Raw genomic sequence first — 6,459 nt, 5'->3', positions numbered from 1 at the left:
CTTTTTCCAGCCTCATCGTTTGCGATAAAACTATACCTTTCATGTACTCTTTCATATCCTCTCTTCTCATTACCTACATGTCAATTCATATCTCCACCTATCACCGCATCCTCATTGCTAGGTACCCCTTGCATCACCCCATCCATCTATCACCAAAACACTTCCTTGTCTATTTCATGACATCCTACTTGTGGAGCATAGGCACTTATTACATTCAGCACTTTTTCATCCAATATCAACTTTACGACCATAATTCTGTCACTTTTCCTAGCTAGTTTATATATATATATATAATATTGATGACATGCATGCGTGTACGGGTATGAAAACCAAAAATAAAATTATACAAGAATAGTGTTGCCGACGTGTGGTGAGTGGGGTTGGGTGAATGCGTTACGACAGTCTAGTCTCAAGACCATAGATGATGGGATACGCGAGAATAATTACACATGGCGCGTGGAGAGAAACAAACATACTTACTGGTGAAACTAATACAAGTATAATAAACGGAACACTAATAATTGCTTTATAATACTCTTCAGAGTAATTTATTATAGAAGTAAACTACACTAAGAATTTTTCAGTTTTCATTTAATAGCATAAAACATTCTTGAAAAATTAAATTTTTCAAATAATTTGAAATTAAGTTTTGAACATACTACTTACTAACATACTACTGGTTTTGACATGATGCTTACATTTTAGGAAATTTGTTTTATTTTTCAATCGCGCATAACTTCTTCATTTTTTTATCAATTTTACAAAATAATATATCATTTTCTTTGTTATGTATTAGAGTATGACGTCTATTGAAATTATTGTTGATAAATTTATTTTTTATTGGTGTATTTTACGTAAAACTCTGAATTTTTTCTGACATTTTGAAAAAAATGATAAAAATTCAGTGGTAAATTCGTGAATAGCAAACGACAAAAAAATCAAATAAAAAATTGTTTAAAATAAAAGTTATAGGTAATTCAATATTGTTTAATTTTATGTAAAAAAAATGAAAATCGGTTGAATGCAATTAAAGATATTAAGAATATAATGAAAACGTTTTTTGGCCTTATGTGTATATAAAAATTGTATGTAGTTTCCTTTGGGGCGATTCCAATATTTAACCAGCAATATTGACATATTTTTTATTGTTGATTTGCGTTTCGAATTCGAACAGTTCAAAGTTGATTTATAAGTATGTTAATGTAGATTATTTACTGTAAATTTATTTCGTACATTTATATATCAATTGTAATGATTTTATAAAAACTTGAATTTGACATTATTTACATTTATTTTTAATTTAATTTAAAATTGATGATCAGCTGAATTAGCGTAAGAAGATAAGAAAGACAAAAGGGATTATAGTAACTCCTTTTCTTTAAAAAAATAATAATAGCCTTTGAGGTTATTTAGTTAAAATAGTGAATAAATTAAAGATTGCATTAAATTAGTATTTTGTGAATTATTCTTAAATAGTCCTAAGCTTATATGACATTTGTTAAAATGTCAATATAAAATACACCTGCCTTCAATAGGCGAGGAGACTCAAATTGTTTTCTATATTAAATAAATGAAATGTATTTTTATATTTATTCGGCCTATGTCTTCCACCTCCCAATGGTTATGTCAATATTTTACAGTTACTTAAAATTAATGTTCACGTACAATAAAATTATTAAATTAATGTCGAAAAAGAATTTTTAACTCGTTTTTAATGAACTTTGAATTGAAATATTTAAGGATTTTAGAGGAATTCGTAGTTGTAACAAATAAAAAAAATAAGGATTTCTATTTATTAATAATTAAATTAAGTTTGGCGCATAAAGTATACAATTAGAGGATATGAATCAAATATAAATGACTATAAATTAACAATAGTTAATGATAATTTTTGGGACACTTGAATACTTAAATAAAAAAATCCTTGTAGCACAGACTTATGATAATATATTCTGTGCTTATAGTTAGAAATAAAATATGGTTCAGTACCGTGTTAGATAAGTATGATTTCATTCGAGTTTTAATGAGAACTTTGATTGTTAGTTATTAAAATTAAAAAAAATGTCTGAATAAATGATATCAATTTTGCTCTATTTTATATCTTTACAGCTTACTAATATACAATTAATTAAATTTTTGTTAATTACATGTTACTTATATAACAATGTGTTTTTATCTTGTAGGTATTTTTGGAGTTAAATCATAGCAGCAAAAAAGGTTTTCTTCATTATGGAGTCCTTGAATTATATTACTACATTTATAAATGTATTATTTTTCACAACTGCTTTTTCTGGTTGTAGTAGTGATATATTTGTAAACAACAAGTTTTATATGCTATCAACTGATAACAATGCAATTGTACATCCGTCTTATAACATTGATATACACAAATATAGCTTACACGGATATATCTGTTTTATATCCGGTTTAAATACAGTCCGAACTCAATTTAATATAGATGATAAAGTATTGTTTGATTTAAAAGAATATAACCTAAGTAATTCTGATTTTTTAAAGTTATTTACTTCCTCCTATATAGGTGGTGACTTTCCATCAATTAATATTAAAGCATTATCTTTTAAAGATTTAAGATCTAACGGCGACTTTAAACTTAATAGCAGTACATATGATTGTATTATTAACTATCATAGATTTATAATGAATTTTTGCTTCACAAAATATATTGTCGGATCTAGATATTCATATGAGTGCAAAAAACTTTTCGTTAATTTTCCTTCTACAAATGATGGCAAATATTTTCAGGTTCTCACTAATCGATCATCAGTTGATAGTTGGTGTTGTCCCTAAAATTTTTACTAGAAATCATTATCATTAAACTGTGAAAGTTTTTCTAATATTTGTGTAAGAACAAAGTTATAAAACAATTATTTGTCAATAATTAATAATGCAAAATATTATAATAAATAAATGTATTCACTATTTCTTAAGTGTTTTTTTATATATTTTCCGGGTTGGGCTGTAAGACTGTTAATAAAATGTTTTTATAATTTTTGTCATGGGTAGATAAATAAATAATTTTATTGTTTATTTATGCAATTTTATCATCCTTAACATACATTTTTTATACATATTAATAGACTGGTGTACCCCTTAGGGATGAGACTAATTTTTTTCTAAGAAGGGGTTGATGAGCAAAATTTGACGATTTTTTCCCATATTTAACGACTACAGATTTTTAATAATTAATGAAAAAATAAATTGTAAAAGAACAACAAAATCGGTAAAATTAAAAAACTAAAAAATTAGTTTTAGGGTAAAGTGTAATTGTAACTTAATTTTTCTCTTAGAATATTTAGCGTATTTTATTTTAAATTGAAAATTTTGGTCCTGATTTTCAATTATATTTTACTTTATAAATAATAATAAGTGATAAATTATGAGGTATTTAAAATCAATTTATTTAAAAGTATTTTAACTTCATAAATTAACTGTATATCTTTACATTAATATTAAATATCATATAAATAATATACTAAATTCATATAATTCATATAATAAATTTCATAACAATTTATAGCATAAAATTCAAAATTTTATAATAATAACAAAAATGTAATGTTTTGCGAATAATTTGTCTTTTATTAATAAAAGATCATTTTTTCATTTTTAAACTCTTAATGTCTATTAAATTTGTGAAATTTTTATTGCAATTTAACATAATTAGATTTTACAAATGATTTGCTCCAATAGTAACCAATGACGAATTTTCAATATTTTTATGGGTGAGGAGGTCCTATAGAAAAAAATTTATTTGAAATACGCATAAGAGTCTTTCCTTATATATTAAATAAAATAAAAATATTAATGTTGTGGAGTGATCTAGTCACCCTCCTCTCCTTAAGTTTTCCACTGATCTTAGTACGAAAAATTTGCACAACTGTAAAATTTGATCTATGGATTAACGTGGTTATGAATAAATGTGTATTTTTTTTATATTAGTGTTAAATTATTCGAAATCATTAGTATCATTAAATCTAAAAAATAGATTAAATTTATTAGAGTAGTTTATGATAAGTTCAATTAATTCGACAAGACTTTGTAATTAAATAAAATATTTCACATGATGACATACGTGTCAATAGTTAACGATACGTAGATATTAAAGTAAATAAAATAATTGATTAAATACCTATGCCACTTAATATAAATGAGTAAAATTGCGTTCACATCGTATTGATAAAAATATTTTTCAGTCGGGTGGATAAAATTTTGCTTGATAAAAAATAATTTTAAATAAAAATAAATTATTTAGACTATGAAAATGTTTTAATTAGCAACGTTCATATATGTGGGTGGTAATTGAAAAAACCTAACTCGCTTGATATATTTCAGTCATCTAATATTGTAACCTGGAAAAAAATGTGAGTGTATACAATTATTTTTTTTACGAGAACACAAAAACTCGAGTTTTGGTAGCTCTAAAGCCACCAAAATGATATTACCTATTAAATATTAGTCATTACATGCGCATAAATACTATGTATCTTTTTATAAAATGTTGTAGCTTAAAACATGTATAAGTTAAACTGATTTCGGATATTTTGCCATCAGGCACGTAGCCAGAAAAAATGTTTATTGGAGGTGCCAACAATTTTGGGCACTTGTATCATTTTCCATAATGTTTCCCATGAAAATCTTGTGGGGGAGGGCTCTCTCCACTCCTCCATAGACAGTATCCCATACTATGAATGTTACAAGTTCAAAATTTTACCATTGGTTGATTAAAAACAAATTGTTTTCGTATAAAGTATACTAATTATTACAGTATTATAAAAAATGGATAGTACCTATAATTAAAAAAAAAAAAAAAATACTTTCATCTTCACTATCGGGATAAATTTTTCATATTGTGAAAAATAATAAAATAATGATGTGAACATAAGTTGATTTAATTTTTCAACTTTTAAGCTATTAAGAAAAAATAATTTATACCTAAATACTAATAACAAATAAGTAATAAATAATTTTTAAAATAAATATAAATTATAAACAATGTAAAATTTATTTTATTTAAAATTAAAAACAATTTCTGCCTTTTTTTAGTCATATTGTTATTACTATTATTTAGAGCACGCAAATAACAAATTAACAAAAACAAATAAAATACCTATTGTAACTACTAAATTATAAAAAAAGAACAAATTAAAGAAAAGATTTATCAAACAAATTTTCATAGAGTATTACTCTATCGAATTTTGTAATCAACTAGATACTAATCAATTCAGATACTTGGTAGTTTGTCATCATTTGTTGGACAAGAGTTAAAAAAAATTTACCTACAACCCACATTTGGAATAACTGCTATTCCATTTATTATTACGTCTAGAACGTTATCTTTTCCAAATAACGTTTTCTATGAACATAAAAATGAAAATGCATNTTTTCTATGAATATAAAAGTGAAAATACAGCCATAATAATAACTGTATTACTCAATAGTAATGACAAATTAATAATAATTTCAATGTATATAAGGCCTAGCACGTTTTTGATAATTCGTAAAAATAATTGAATTTTAAATTTGGGGGGGGCCACATTAAATGTAAGGGGAGCCAGGCCCACCCATGTCTACGTGCCTGCCCACGGGTCTCTACCCTCAAAACCAGAGTCGACCACCTTTTTTGCTACGTAAGTCGTGTCATAGTTTAAAAGTTAAAATTTAAAAATGCATAATTTTTTTCATTTTTTAACAATTTTAAATGTAAAACCTATATTTAAAATTTATGTGACCCAGTCACATTAAATCTAAAGGGGCCAGGCCCACCTATATCTACGTGCTTGTTTGCCACACAGCTGCATTGAATAATATGTTATAAGTAAAATATTGACACGTAAAAGAGTATGTTGTTAATTTGGTATTTTTACATGTTACGTCTCTAAGGCAGTATGTATTGAAGTAGTTTNAGGCAGTATGTATTGAAGTTGTTTGTGGTTTAATTACTAAAACTTGTTGAATGCATTGGGTTGTCATTTCTACCAAGAAGAGACATTTTCTTTTACTTATTAAGAAAACGTGACTAATATTTCATTCCTATTTGAATGAAACTAATACATATTTTTTAGCTTCGATGCGAAGCTGAGAAGGTATTAATTTTACTATGATGTGTTTTTTTTTTAATTTTTTTTTTGTGTCTGTGAACGCTCAATCTCAGCTCTCGCTGGACCGATTTTGATGAACAATGTGTCAAAAGATCACAAATCGTATCTAGTCGAAGACATTACCCTCAAAAAATGAAAAAAATTCCCTCGTTCCCTGTAAACGGGGGAAATCCCCCAAAAAATTACAAATTTAAAAATCGCTAATTTTCGATATTTTTTCAATTTTTTTTACTTAAAATTGCCATAACTTTTTTAAAAATGATCGAATCAATATAATTTTTTTTTTTATAGATACCTTAGATAATTACCTATCATTTTATATATTTTTGTGAACATTTGA

General features: G+C 25.6%; 1 long non-coding RNA gene across 1 annotated transcript; it reads left to right on the top strand.

Annotated features, from left to right (window-relative positions):
• The first annotated feature begins 1,066 nt into the window (after positions 1 to 1,066).
• On the top strand, positions 1,067 to 2,943 carry LOC126909483 (uncharacterized). Its single transcript, XR_007705046.1, has 2 exons — positions 1,067 to 1,192; positions 2,184 to 2,943. It is a non-coding gene; the product is annotated as an uncharacterized LOC126909483 (long non-coding RNA).
• The last annotated feature ends 3,516 nt before the right edge of the window (positions 2,944 to 6,459 follow it).

Source organism: Daktulosphaira vitifoliae, unplaced genomic scaffold (genome assembly GCF_025091365.1).
Source record: "Daktulosphaira vitifoliae isolate Bord-2020 unplaced genomic scaffold, ASM2509136v1 Scaffold_441, whole genome shotgun sequence".
NCBI classification, from domain to species: domain Eukaryota; kingdom Metazoa; phylum Arthropoda; class Insecta; order Hemiptera; family Phylloxeridae; genus Daktulosphaira; species Daktulosphaira vitifoliae.
The sequence above is the reverse complement of the archived record's forward strand: the minus strand, read 5'-3'. Positions and strand labels throughout refer to the sequence as shown.